Raw genomic sequence first — 16,106 nt, forward strand, 5'->3', positions numbered from 1 at the left:
GACCAAGTTTTATTTTAACTTTGACTGATTTTGCTGCATTATACAGAAAATTATATTTATTCTTGAAATTCCAGTCTATTTTTATTAAAGTGTTTAATAAATAATATGCACACATGACTTAAAGATGTTCTCAGCTTTATTTCCCAAATAGTACTCGATGAGCTGAGCGAGACAATTTAAATTAAGATTGAGAAGAGTCACAATGAATTAGAGAGCACAATTCTAAAGGGGCTAAAATAAAACTGAATTATCTATGGTTTTTTATGTACTGTTGAGGAAAGGCCTGGCAATCTACTTCTATATCTTGAAAACCCTATGGACAACTACACTCTGTATAGGGTCACCATGAGTCAACAACTCAATGGCACTCACAACAATGTATGTACTATATACTTAATAGAAAATACAGGCAGGAGGAGCCTCATGTTCATTCGGATTACCTCACTGTTACTGAGCTCATAAACCTCTATGAACTACTGGTTCAGTCTATGCATGATTATGGGTGCAACTCTCTAGGGAAGGAGAGGCCTGGCAGATCAAGCACTACAGACACAAAATTAATGTGTTGGCAGAAGATCCAAATAAAACTAGAGGATTCCCACCACCCCCCCATCCCCGACACACACCATCACATAGGAATTGTTTAGGTTATGGACATTCTGTCCAGGGAGTAGAGAAGGCAGATTCAGTTGTAGTTTTGGCAGAGGGATGAGTGGTGGTAATAATCTGAATGATCTTAAATCGATTTGGTGTAGACCTCATGGGCTAAATGGCAGCCTCTGGTATTTTAACCATTCTGTAAATTCTATCAACTGATGGGTCAGTCAGCACCACCACACACCAAATTGCCTCCAAGACTTTTGTCACACCAGCCAATGAAATCAACTGGTTGTGAAAAGCAACTGAACCTCATGTGAGCAACCCTGATGACCTTTCAGCAATTTGCTGTTGTCAAAGGCCTTTAAACCACCGTTAAATATCTTTTATAAATCAAAAGCATTTAAAAACAATTAAAAGAGATATAAATAATTGAACTAAAAATAATGTTTAACTTAAAAATGAACACTGGAAATGAATTAAAATCAAAGAAAATTAAACGAACGACTTACATTTGTTAAGTCCGTGACCCCAGAAAATGTATGGGGCTACAATGCTTTTCTCATCCCTGGTATAAGGCAGATATGACAATACATCTGGCCCAACAGATCAGTATACCAGTGCCAGCCATCCCTTACTAGCCTTAAACAACTCCCTTCCTCTCGCTCACAACACAAGTAGCGAACGACTGAGACAAGGCGAACAATGCTTGACTTCTGGGTTTTCCCAATCCATGGTTGGTTAATCCGCGCACGCAGAACCCGAGGATAAGGAGGGCCAACTGTATACAAAATTTGAGTATAGATAAGGTAAGCACAAATAGGTTTTTTTCCACTGAGAGACTGGAACTAGAGGTCATTGGTTAAGGGTGAAGGGTGAAACACTTAAGGGGAATTTCACCCCGAGGGAGGTGATAGTGTTGAATCAGCTCTCAGCAGAAATGAATGTGGGTTCATTTTCAGCATTCAGGAAACTTGGATAAATAAAATAGATGGGCTATGGTTCAAGTTCAGGATCAGATTGAAGGGGTTTAGGCACAATAATAGTTTGGCATGGACGAGATGGGCCTGTTTCTGTTCTGTGGTGCTCTATGACTTTTAAGACCAACCCTGACGCAGGAATTGACCACAGTTATCGCTGTATCAATGTCTACCAGCTTCTGATTGAAGCAGGCTGAAGCTTTTAAAAACAGAAGGAAACGTTAACATTGTAGAAGTCAGCTAGCATTTACACTCACTTTATGTTTTGTCACCACTTGAAGCATGAAGAGCAATTGCTGCTCAACATCGATGTGTCGTATCAATGTCAGTCCCAACTGAATGGAGAGCACTCAGACCGTGCTGTCTCCCCAGGGAGCAACTCCATTACATCCATTTTCACATTTTCTAGGAACTTACTCTCACGTACAATCAACTCCTGATCACCTTTGCCATGAACCTATTAGGGAAGGTTCCAGTAGCCAACTAATCTACAAAATTATGGCAGGAATCTCACATGACCGGAGTGAAGTGTGCATGGCCCTTAGTATAATCAAAATCAAACCCAGTTCCTTGGGGCAGAAGGGCAACAGCTCTACCTGCTGTAACATCTCATGAACGGGCATTCTAACAGAATGGCCTGACAGTCAATACTTCAAAGCCAACCCAAAGGGACAAAGTAATGCCCAGCTCTTGTATCGGCATTGCGACCTACTACAGTTCTCTTCGTCTCCACCATTATCACAATCTTGTTCACCATCACATCTCCAGGACACAGGGATACACTGAGTAGATCCAGGGTTGCAGCTGATTTCATTGACATGGCAAGTTCTCATGTCTATAGCTTTTTAAAAAATATTCTATCATTAGGAAATAAATTTTAAAACTGCAGGCAAAATAAGCAAGTGTGTTATACAAACAACCATTAACTAAGTCCTCAATTAAAAAGATTTGCAAAACACTCCATTGGTCAGGCAGCACCTATCGAGACAAACTTGACACTTCTGGTATAATATCTTTTAGAACCCTTTACAGTCAATGACAGCTCTTATTTTGTTTTTAAATACTAATACTATTCCAGCCAATTTTATTCTCCTCACTTTTCCATTGCCCTACCCAAAATGCAACATATATTTACACACCAGTTAATCTGTGCAAACACAAGGGTGTAAAACTCCATGAAAAGGTCAGATTGAACCTTTGCTGGAGGTGTGGCTCTAAACTGCTGATATTCTTTCATTCTGTCCCTCCCTCACCTTCAGGTTTCAGGACTGCCGTACAAGATGGTCTTCTGTGCTATGGTGGAAACAGATAATGACATCCGCACAGCAGCCTGATTTGCATTATAGTAAACACAAATTACACTGCAGATGTTGTGGTCAAAGCAACACATACAACAAGCTGGAGGAACGCAGCAGGTCGGGCAGCATCTGTGGAAACAAACAGTCAACGTTTCCACGGATGTTGCCTTACCTGCTGAGTTCCTCCAGCTTGTTGTACATGCTGATTTGCATTTATAACGGGCCACAGAAGACATGCTGCTGAATATCAGATTAGCAACTAATACAATTTTAAACACCCATAATGATAGAAGTGTACAAGCATTGCCAACATTTAATTTTATGGCAATAAAGTATCCTGTTCCAATTGAGAATCCCCAAATGTATTAGAACTGAGTTTCATGAACCAACTTAGAGCAGAAACACTAACCCACGTAGTTGAAATTCCAGACCAGAAATTGGAGTCTTAATCCAGAGTTCACTATGACTACATCCCCAGATCCAGTAGATTCAGCTCAATACTCACGACACACTTCTGGGCTTTCATCTGATCCATCTGCACAGTCAGTATCCCCATCACATTGCCACCGTGCAGGCAGACAACGTCCATCACGGCATGTGAACATAGAACTACCACAGGTTTTATTACCTAAGAAAATAGAATCCAGATTAGTACAAGTCCCTGGGAGGATTAAACGTGTAAGTGTTCTTTTAGCAACTGGATTATGCCAAAGTCACCTGTTTGTACACAAGGAACTCTATGGAAGTTTGGTAAAAACCGAGGTTTTCTACATCCTTAGAAAAATTTAATTTTTGACCAAATTTTATTCATTGGATTAAACTATTTATTTCCCTCCACTTGGGTCCTTATTAATGTTCAGAATTCTAAGCCTTATAAACTCCAACGTGGAACTAGACAAGGTTGTCCTTTGAGCCCTCTGCTTTTTGATTAGGCATTAGAGCCTTAGCAATTGCTTTTCAAGAGTCTAAAGAGATTACTAATATTTTAAGGAGAGGTACCATTCATAAAGTGTCCCCTCACCCCACCTTTTTCCATCCTGGCACGTTCTCCCTTCCTATCCAGACTTGAAGTGTCTCAGCCTGAAACATCAACTGTTTATTCATTTCCATAGATGCTGTTCCTCCAATATTTTATGTGTTGCTTCAGATCGCCAACATCTACAGAATTTTCCGTGCTTGCAAGTCTACAACTAATTGTTCTTATACCTTACATATAGTAAATCCAAAGTAAAACACAAATACTGTGATGGTTTAATCTAAACACAGTATTGTAGGTGGAGACTGAAAGCCTGTTGTTGTTGTTCAACAGCTGATTCAGGAGTGCTCCCAATGTTGCTGTTGTTACGCTGCACACATTATAATTTCATTATTAACTTTACACAATAATTTTCACCATTAAGTACATGTGTGATGTGCAAGTGTCAGACAAAGACTACTTACTGGTGGCATGCAAATTCAGAGTTGTGCATGGTGATCTCAAGCCATCTCATTATATATTCCAAATTACAAACAATAAAATTAAGACCAAAACACTTTAGGCCCCAGGCATTTCAGCGATAATGGGTTCTCAACCTGTACTTCCTAACCAGAGACGTTTCTTGGCTGGTCCATTCCACGACACTCACTTTCACGTGGTCTGCCCAAAATCTCCTTACGACCTCCAAGTTTCATGACATATTATAATGGTTATTTGTGCAAGACCAGGGTGAGCTACCTCAACAACTATTGCTCACATCTACTGTGACGAAGCACTTTGAGGCATAGTGATGGCTCAAATTTACTACCTGAGCAAGGACCTGGAGCTGTTGTCATTTGCCTGCCACCACAACAGATCCATAGCAGACAAAAATCTGACTTGTGTAAGGAGATTCTCCTTTTATGTTACTGCTGAGACTAATAAAATGACTTCTTTGTTACGTCAAAATTAAAAATGCTTCTTTGTTATGTTAACTAGTGAGAGAGCTTTCTCTCGCAGCTTGTTTGGGTTATATTACTGATAACGAGAATCGTATTCGTTTGTTAACCAATTGGGATAGTTGTTAGTCTTTCTTGTGGTCTCTGTGAGCTAGTGTTGCGTGAGCTTTTGGGATGGAAGGAGTGGGGGGTTTAGCGAGAGAAGGCGCGATGCTGTAAGCTGGGCGACGGAACGGACACCGAACGGGAGTCCGAGGCCCAGTGTTTTCGGCGAGGACAGATTCGTGTGGAGCGTCTGGTCGACCACTGTTATTGGTCCCAGGTGGCGGGTCGAGGAGGTCTGAGGGGATTGAATGGTGCCAAGAAGACTTCGTTAACTCAGCTCCAATGGTTGTGCACGAAGTGGTTGAACTGTGATAAGTTTGGCGCCTTTTACGTTTTCCTTTTATATTGTATCTCTATTGATTACATAGTTCCAGTAAGATCTATAAAGTGTAATCATTTAATCGCATATGGTGTACTGTCTGTTATTTGGCGTGGTGGGGACATCACACAGCATCTACACAAGCTGATTACCCAGTTTGGAGAGGCTGAAGGCTGTTCTCCCAACACGGAAGCCAGCTGAGTGAGCCTGAGGCTTACCGGGGACTACACTGTGGGGGCTTATCCGGGATTGGATTCTGTGGAAGCTGTGTGATCGCCCTCTTTGAATTATGCATGCTGCGGGGATGGAAAGCTGGTGTGCCTCTGTGCGATTGGAAATAACTTCTCTTCCCTGAAAATCACAGGCACACGTCAAGGACTGTGCTTCACCTACCATTCTGCACCTTACTGTAAAGCTAGGCAAAGCTCAGACACCAGCTATAAATTTGCTGTTGACACCACCCCTGCTGGTAGAATCTCAGTTAAGGGGTGTACAGGGGTGAGATGGAGGAGCTGGTTGAGTGGGGTCACAACAACCTTGCACTCAATGACAGCAAGAGCAAGGAACTGATTGTGGATTTCAGGACAAGGAAGTCGGAAGAACACGAGAATCCTCAATGGGTGAAAAAGGTCAGCAGCTTCAGCATAGAATGTTACAGCACAGTACAGGCCCTTCAGCCCATAATGTTCTGCCAACCCTTTACCCTACTCCAAGGTCTAATTCTTTCCGCCCACATAGGCCTTCATTTTCCTGTCAGCCATGTGTCCAAGAGTCGTAAATGTCTGTAATGTCCCCACCTCCACCTGACAGCATAAAAATTGACCTCCCCCCACCGCCAGATTTGCCTCCTGTCCCCTTAAACTGTCTGTCCAGAATTCCATGCAAGTATTCCCTAAATAACCTGCACATTTCCATCATGCATTCCCCCTTTGTCCCAGTACATCGGTTCCCAATTCACACTCCCAAGTTCCTGTCTAATTGCATCACGATGTCCCCATATTGTCTATTCCTACGGCAAAGGTCAGAGAGTTGTGGTCACCGTCTCTGATATAGTCACCCAGAGAGAGCTGACACCTGACCAGGTTCACTGTCTCGTGCCAGGCCATTCTGGGTCTGGATAGCAAATTTCTACAGGTGCACAGTGGACAGCGTTCTGACTGGTTGTATGGAGGCTTCAACGCACAGCATAGAAAGAGGCTGCAGAGTCGCAGACTCAGCCACCTCTGTTGTGATCACACGCCTCCCTACCAAAGAGGAAATCTTCAAAAGGTGCTGCCTCAAGAAGGCAGCATCCACTCTTAAGGAGCCTCACTGCTCAAGAAGTGCTCTCTTCTCATTGCTACCATCAGCAAGGTACAGGAGCCTGAAGACGCACACTCAACATTTTAACAGCAAACACACCGCCATCAGATTTCTAAACAGTCCATGAACACCATCTCCCCATTTCTGTTCTGCACTGTTTTTAAATGGTAACTCACTGTATTTTTGTCTTCACTATTGCCACAAAACAACAGATTTTACAGTGTCAGTGACAATAAACCTGATTCTCATTTACACACTTGGCCATCCCCACTCAACCCCTCACCCTGCTATTTTGAAGGACTTGTATTTGTTTCTCCAACACTTGCATATTTTCCTGGTCATCTACCCCACTCAGCAGTGTTTTGGGGGGGTGGGGGCTAGCACCTTCACTTTGCTGCCAGCTTAATTCCCATTGCAACATTCCTGGGACTGTTCAATCCTCAGTTTCTGGTCTACACCTTCAGCTCTTCATGAATTCCCATATGAAGGACTGAAGGAACTGCCCTAAAGCAGCAAGCAATGAACTTTAACTCCTTCCAAAATCTGGGAATGGGAAACATTTCTGGCAAGCTATGCAGCTGCTCTCTTGTGAAGTGCATGGAGAATCATTGCCTGCAAGATGATTATTCATTTGATGTACAAGGGAAAGCCTCCATTTGTCTTTATCAATTCTTTAGCCATTGCCCTTAGGTTGCCGGCATCCTAATGTTTCAAGTGTCGTTATAATCCTCAGCAACTTCAAATAATCAGCCTTTCTTTATATCGACAATCACGTGGGAATATAGTTAAGTGAGCAAGTGAATTTTATTTACATGCTAACTAGTGGTCTGAGTTACGTACTCGTTATTTGCAACCGGCACCGAAACAGTCAAAGGGAATCAAGATGGCCTAATTTACCTACAACAATTGTATTCCGCAACAAAGAATTGCCCAGGGAGCGGGTTGTGTCCGAGGGTCTGTTTGTACAGAGTGCAAAAATATTAACTTGAAGGTCTTTAATGTTTTTTGGCGGTTCAAGGCATCAAATAACAGAAGCAGGAATCGAGTCCAGCACGGTAACATTCACGGTGCAGCGGTTTGCTACACCACAAGTGGGACACTAGACTAGAATGGCATGTACCGCCTCCCAGTCTGTACTGACCCATATTTCACAAATATTCACTCCAGCCAAGAAATCTAAGGCCTCAACCCTTTCATTTCAAGAGACAGTCGCGACGCTTTCCAAGCTACAATTACAAGGTCAAAAGAGAGGCAAGCCTCAAGTTCAGGGCAAATACTTAAACGTTCAATGCTCCAATTGAGCCATCTATTGTTATCAAAACGCAAACCATGCACAAAGCAAAACGAGACCCCACGTGTTTACATTATTTTAACTACACTCAGAAGTTGCTGAAAAGGCAGGTGGAGGGGCAAACCAGTGAAGAGGTTTCATTTACTCCCTTGTGCCTTACTGCGAAGAAAGACCTGAATGTGAGCGATGACACACCCACATCAAGTCCACTGTAGCAACTTCAACATGTGCACTGGTTCATTCACGTCTTATACCTGCGAGTAAATAGGAACCCAATCTATTCATTGGACATTGCAACGCTGGTGAGGGCTTGCATCATACCACTCAGTTTAGGGAGCAGGCAAACCTCATGGATTTGCACAGCAGCCTGATTTGCATTACAGTAAACACAAAGTACAGTGCAGATGTTGGGGTCAAAGGAACATGAACAACAAGCCGGAGAAACTCAGCAGCTCGGGCAGCATCCGTGGAAACGAACAGTCCACGTTTTTGCGGATGTTGCCTGACCAACTGAGTCCCTCCAGCTTGTTGTACATGTTGATTTGCAGTATAATGGCCCTAAAAAGACATGCTTCTGAAGCTCACATTAGCAACTAATCTAACTTTAAACACCCATAATGATAGAAGAGCACAAGCATTGCCAACATTTAATTTTTTGGCAATAAAGTATCCTGTTCCAATTGAGAATCCCCAAATGTATTAGAACTGAGTTTCATGAACCAACTTAGAGCAGAAACACTAACCCAAGTAGTTGAAATCCCAGACCAGAAATTGGAGTCTTAATCCAGAGTTGACTATGACTACATCTCCCGATCTAGTAGATTCAGCTCAATACTCACGACACACTTCTGGACTTTCATCTGATCCATCTGCACAGTCAGTATCCCCATCACATTGCCACTGTCCAGGCAAACAGAATCCATCACGACATGTGAACATAGAACTACCACAGGTTTTATTACCTATGAAAATAGAATCCAGATTAGTGCAAGTCCCTGGGAAGGATTAAACGTGTAAGTGTTCTTTAAGCAACTGGATTATGCCAAAGTCACCTGTTTGTACACAAGGAACTCTATGGAAGTTTGGTAAAAACCTACGTTTTCTACAGCCTCAGAAAAATTTAAATTTTGACCAAATTTTATTCATTGGATTTACTTACTATTTATTTCCCTCCTCTCGGGTCCTTATTAAACTTCAGAATTCTAAACCCTATAAACTCCAATGTGGAACTAGACAAGGTTGTCCTTTGAGCCCTCTGCTTTTTGATATGGCATTAGAGCCCTTAGCAATTGCTTTTCCAGTGTCTAAAGAGATTACTGGTATTTTAAGGAGAGGTACCATTCATAAAGTGTCCCCTCACCCCACCTTTTTCCATCCTGGCACGTTCTCCCTTCCTATCCAGACTTGAAGGGTCTCAGCCTGAAACATCAACTGTTTATTCATTTCCATAGATGCTGTTCCTCCAATATTTTATGTGTTGCTTCAGATCGCCAACATCTACAGAATTTTCCGTGCTTGCAAGTCTACAACTAATTGTTCTTATACCTTACATATAGTAAATCCAATGTAAAACACAAATACTGTGATGGTTTAATCTAAACACAGTATTGTAGGTGGAGACTGAAAGCCTGTTGTTGTTGTTCAACAGCTGATTCAGTTGTTCTCCCAATGCTGCTGTAGTTACGCTGCACACATTATAATTTCATTATTAACAGGACACAATAATTTTCACCATTAACTACATGTGTGATGTACAAGTGTCAGACAAAGACTACTTACTGGTGGCATGCAAATTCAGAGTTGTGCATGGTGATCTCAAGCCATCTCATTATATATTCCAAAATACAAACAATAAAATTAAGTCCAAAACACTTTAGGCCCCAGGCATTTCAGCGATAATGGGTTCTCAACCTGTACTTCCTAACCAGACGTTTCTTGGCTGGTCCTTTCCATGTCGCTCACTTTCACGTGGTCTGCCCAAAACCTCCTTACGACCTCCAAGTTTCATGACATATGATTTTGGTTATTTGTGCAAGTGCAGAGTGAGCTTCTTCAACAACTATTGCTCACATCTACTGTGATGAAGCACTTTGAGGGATAGTGATGGCTCAAATTTACTACCTGAGCTGCTGTCATTTGCCTGCCACCACAACAGATCCATAGCAGACAAAAATCTGACTTGTGTAAGGAGTTTCTCCTTTTATGTTACTGCTGAGGCTAATAAAATGGCTTCTTTGTTACATCAAAATTAAAAATGCTTCTTTGTTATGTTAACTAGTGAGAGTGCTTTCTTTCGCAGCTTGTTTGGGTTATATTACTGATAACGAGAATTGTATTCATTTTTTAACCAATTGGGATAACTGGTAGTCTTTCTTGTGGTCTCTGTGAACTAGTGTTGCGTGAGCTTTTGGGGGGGAAGGCGTGAGGGGATTAGAGAGAGAAGGTGCGATGCTGTAAGCTGGGCGACGGAACGGGAGTCAGAGGCCCAGTGTTTTTAAGTACAATTCGCTGACCAATCGCTTTCCGAGGCGGGTCTGCGGTTCATGGCATCAAATAACAGAAGCAGGAATCGAGTCCAAAACGGTAACCTTCACGGTGCAGCGGTTTGGTACACCACAAGTGGGACACTAGACTAGAATGGCATGTTCCGCCTCCCAGCCTGTACTGACCCATATTTCACAAATATTCACTCCAGCCAGGAAATCTAAGGCCTCAACCCTTTCATTTCAAGAGACAGTCGCGACGCGTTTGAAGCTACAATTACAAGGTCAAAAATGAGGCAAGCCTCAAGTTCAGGGCAAATACTTAAAAGTTTAACGCTCCAATTGAGCATTGTTATCAAAACGCAAACCATGCACAAAGCAAAACGAGACCCCACGTGTTTACATTACTTTAACTACACTCAGAAGTTGCTGAAAAGGCAGGTGGAGGGGCAAACCAGTGAAGAGGTTTCATTTACTCCCTTGCACCTTACTGCGAAGAAAGACCTGAATGTGATCAATGACACACCCACATCAAGTCCACTGTAGCAACTTCAACATGTGCACTGGTTCATTCACGTCTTATACCTAGGAACCCTATAATTAGGAACCCAATCTATTCATTGGAGATCGCAACGCTGGCGAGGGCTTGCATCACACCACTCAGGTTAGGGAGCAGGCACACCTCACGGATTTGCACAGCAGCCTGATTTGCATTACAGTAAACACAAAGTACACTGCAGATGTTGTGGTCAAAGGAACATGAACAACAAGCCGGAGAAACTCGGCAGGTCGGGCAGCATCTGTGGAAACGAGCAGTCAACGTTTCGGGATGAGACCCATCGTCAGGACAGGACTGAGGAAGGGTCTCGGCCCGAAACATTGACTACTCGTTTCTGCGGATGTTCCCTTACCAGCTGAGACCCTCCCGCTTGTTGTACATGTTGATTTGCAGTATAATGGCCCAGAAAAGACATGCTACTGAAGGTCACATTAGCAACTAATCTAACTTTAAACACCAATAATGATAGAAGAGCACAAGCATTGCCAACATTTAATTTTTAGGCAATAACGTATCCCGTTCCAATTGAGAATCCCCAAATGCATTAGAACTGAGTTTCATGAACCAACTTAGAGCAGAAACACTAACCCAAGTAGTTGAAATTCCAGACCAGAAATTGGAGTCTTAATCCAGAGTTGACTATGACTACATCCTCAGATCTAGTAGATTCAGCTCAATACTCACGACACACTTCTGGACTTTCATCTGATCCATCTGCACAGTCAGTATCCCCATCACATTGCCACCGTCCAGGCAAACAACGTCCATCACGACATGTGAACATAGAACTACCACAGGTTTTATTACCTATGAAAATAGAATCCAGATTAGTACAAGTCCCTGGGAAGGATTAAACGTGTAAGTGTTCTTTAAGCAACTGGATTATGCCAAAGTCACCTGTTTGTACACAAGGAACTCTATGGAAGTTTGGTAAAAACCTACGTTTTCTACAGCCTTAGAAAAATTTAAATTTTGACCAAATTTTATTCATTGGATTTACTTACTATTTATTTCCCTCCTCTCGGGTCCTTATTAAACTTCAGAATTCTAAACCCTATAAACTCCAATGTGGAACTAGACAAGGTTGTCCTTTGAGCCCTCTGCTTTTTGATTTGGCATTAGAGCCCTTAGCAATTGCTTTTCCAGAGTCGACAGAGATTACTGGTATTTTAAGGAGAGGTACCATTCATAAAGTGTCCCCTCACCCCACCTTTTTCCATCCTGGCACGTTCTCCCTTCCTATCCAGACTTGAAGTGTCTCAGCCTGAAACATCAACTGTTTATTCATTTCCATAGATGCTGTTCCTCCAGTATTTTATGTGTTGCTTTAGATCGCCAACATCTACTGAATTTTCCGTGCTTGTAAGTCTACAACTAATTGTTCTTATACCTTACATATAGCAAAACCAAAGTAAAACACAAATACTGTGATCTTTTAATCGAAACACAGTATTGTAGGTGAAGACTGAAAGCCTGTTGTTGTTTAACAGCTGATTCAGGTGTGCTCCCAATGCTGCTGAAGTTACACTGCACACATTATAATTTCATTATTATCTTTACACAATAATTTTCACCATTAAGTACATGTGTGATGTACAAGTGTCTGACAAAGACTACTTACTGGTGGCATGCAAATTCAGAGTTGTGCATGGTGATCTCAAGCCATCTCATTATATATTCCAAAATACAAACAATAAAATTAAGTCCAGAACACTTTAGGCCCCAGGCATTTTAGCGATAATGGGTTCTCAACCTGTACTTCCTAACCAGACGTTTCTTGGCTGGTCCTTTCCATGTCGCTCACTTTCACGTGGTCTGCCCAAAACCTCCTTACGACCTCCAAGTTTCATGACATATGATATTCGTTATTTGTGCAAGTGCACGGTGAGCTACCTCAACAACTATTGCTCACATCTACTGTGATGTAGCACTTTGAGTGATAGTGATGGCTCAAATTTACTACATCAGCAAGGACCTGGAGCTGCTGTCATTTGCCTGCCACCACAACAGATCAATAGCAGACAAAAATCTGACTTGTGTAAGGAGTTTCTCCTTTTATGTTACTGCTGTGGCGAATAAAATGACTTCTTTGTTACGTCAAAATTAAAAATGCTTCTTTGTTATGTTAACTAGTGAGAGAGCTTTCTCTCGCAGCTTGTTTGGGTTATATTACTGATAACGAGAATCGTATTCATTTGTTAACCAATTGGGATAGTTGTTAGTCTTTCTTGTGGTCTCTGTGAGCTAGTGTTGCATGAGCTTTTGGGGGGAAAGGAGTGGGGGGTTTAGCGAGAGAAGGCGCGATGCTGTAAGCTGGGCGACGGAACGGACACCGAACGGGAGTCCGAGGCCCAGTGATTTCGGCGAGGACAGATTCGTGTGGAGCGTCTGGTCGACCACTGCTATTGGTCCCAGGCGGTGGGTCACGGAGGTCTGAGGGGATTGAATGGTGCCAAGAAGACTTCGTTAATTCAGCTCCAACTGTTGTGCACGAAGTGGTTGAACTTTGATAAGTTTGGCGCCTTTTACGTTTTCCTTTTATATTGTATCTCTATTAAGAGCATAGTTCCAGTAAGATCTATAAAGTGTAATCATTTAATCGCATATGGTGTACTGTCTGTTATTTGGCGTGGTGGGGACATCACACAGCATCTACACAAGCTGATTACCCAGTTTGGAGAGGCTGATGGCTGCTCCCCCAAGACTGAAGCCAGCTGAGTGAGCCTGAGGCTTACCGGGGACTACACTGTGGGGGCTTATCCGGGATTGGATTCTGTGGAAGCTGTGTGATCGCCCTCTTTGAATTATGCATGCTGCGGGGATGGAAAGCTGGTGTGCCTCTGTGCGATTGGAAATAACTTCTCTTCCCTGAAAATCACAGGCACACGTCAAGGACTGTGCTTCACCTACCATTCTGCACCTTACTGTAAAGCTAGGCAAAGCTCAGACACCAGCTATAAATTTACTGTTGACTCCACGCCCACTGGTAGAATCTCAGTTAGGGGGTGTACAGGGGTGAGATGGAGCAGCTGGTTGAGTGGGGTCACAACAACCTTGCACTCAATGACAGCAAGAGCAAGGAACTGATTGTGGATTTCAGGACAGGGAAGTCTGAAGAACACGAGAATCCTCAATGGGTGAAAAAGGTCAGCAGCTTCAGCATAGAATGTTACAGCACAGTACAGGCCCTTCAGCCCATAAGGTTCTGCCCTACTCCAAGGTCTAATTCCTTCCGCCCACATAGGCCTTCATTGTCCTGTCACCCATGTGTCCAAGAGTCGTAAATGTCTGCAATGTCCCCACCTCCGCCTGACAGCATAAAAACTGACCTCCCCCCACCGCCAGATTTGCCTCCTGTCCCCTTAAACTGTCTGTCCAGAATTCCATGCAAGTATTCCCTAAATAACCTGCACATTTCCATCATGCATTCCCCCTTTGTCCCAGTACATCGGTTCCCAATTCACACTCCCAAGTTCCTGTCTAATTGCATCACGATGTCCCCATATTGTCTATTCTTACGGCAAAGGTCAGAGAGTTGTGGTCACCGTCACTGATATAGTCATCCAGAGAGATCTGACACCTGACCAGGTTCACTGTCTCGTGCCAGGCCATTCTGGGTCTGGATAGCAAATTTCTACAGGTGCACACTGGACAGTGTTCTGACTGGTTGTATGGAGGCTTCAACGCACAGCATCGAAAGAGGCTGCAGAGTCGCAGACTCAGCCACCTTTGTTGTGATCACACGCCTCCCTACCAAAGAGGAAATCTTCAAAAGGTGCTGCCTCAAGAAGGCAGCATCCACCCTTAAGGAGCCTCACTGCTCAAGAAATGCTCTCTTCTCATTGCTACCATCAGCAAGGTACAGGAGCCTGAAGACCCACACTCAACATTTTAACAACAAACACACCACCATCAGATTTCTAAACAGTCCATGAACACCATCTCCCCATTTCTGTTCTGCACTGTTTTTAACTGGTAACTCACTGTATTTTTGTCTTCATTGTTGCCACAAAACAACAGATTTACAGTGTCAGTGACAATAAACCTGATTCTCATTTACAAACTTGGCCATCCCCACTCTACCCCTCACCCTGCTATCTTGAAGTACTTGTATTTCTCATGTACAAGGGAAAGCCTCCATTTGTCTTTATCAATTCTTTAGCCATTGCCCTTAGGTTGCCGGCATCCTAATTTTTCAAGTGTCGTTATAATCCTCAGCAACTTCAAATAATCAGCCTTTCTTTATACCGACAATCATGTGCGAGTATAGTTAATTGAGCAAGTGAATTTTATTTACATGCTAACTAGTGGTCTGAGTTAAGTACTCGTTATTTGCAACCGGCACCGAAACAGTCAAAGGGAATGAAGATGGCCTAATTTACCTACAGCAATTGTATTCCGCAAGAAAGAATTGCCCAGGGAGCGGGTTGTGTCCGAGGGTCTGTTTGTACAGAGTGCAAAAATATTAAAGTGAATGTCATTAATGATCTTTGGCAAATCTAAAATGTAGTTCTTACTTTAAGTGCCGTTTCGCGCGAAATGGGAATTCAGGGGAAAACGCCCTCATGAAGTTTATACACAGGCCATGCTTCAATAAAAATCCCTGGAGGAAGTGTGGGACCGAGAGTTACCATTGGACGGTTAGTACAATTCGCTGACCAATCGCTTTCCGAGGTGGGTCTGCGGTTCAAGGCATCAAATAACAGAAGCAGGAATCGAGTCCAACAGGGTAACCTTCACGGTGCAGCGGTTTGCTACACCACAAGTGGGACACTAGACTAGAATGGCATGTTCCGCCTCCCAGTCTGTACTGACCCATATTTCACAAATATTCACTCCAGCCAGGAAATCTAAGGCCTCAACCCTTTCATTTCAAGAGACAGTCGTGACGCTTTCCAAGCTACAATTACAAGGTCAAAAGAGAGCAAGCCTCAAGTTCAGGGCAAATACTTAAAAGTTTAACGCTCCAATTGAGCCATCTATTGTTATCAAAACGCAAACCATGCACAAAGCAAAACGAGACCCCACGTGTTTACATTACTTTAACTGCACTCAGAAGTTGCTGAAAAGGCAGGTGGAGGGGCAAACCAGTGAAGAGGTTTCATTTACTCCCTTGTGCCTTACTGCGAAGAAAGACCTGAATGTGATCAATGACACACCCACATCAAGTCCACTGTAGCAACTTCAACATGTGCACTGGTTCATTCACGTCTTATACCTGTGACTAATTAGGAACCCAATCTATTCATTGGACATTG

General features: G+C 43.0%; 1 pseudogene; it reads right to left on the bottom strand.

Moving 5' to 3' along the window:
- The window catches only part of LOC132394161 (very low-density lipoprotein receptor-like), a 125,477-nt pseudogene that overhangs the window by 45,432 nt on the left and 63,939 nt on the right, over positions 1–16,106 (bottom strand).

Source organism: Hypanus sabinus, chromosome 5 (genome assembly GCF_030144855.1).
Source record: "Hypanus sabinus isolate sHypSab1 chromosome 5, sHypSab1.hap1, whole genome shotgun sequence".
NCBI lineage: Eukaryota > Metazoa > Chordata > Chondrichthyes > Myliobatiformes > Dasyatidae > Hypanus > Hypanus sabinus.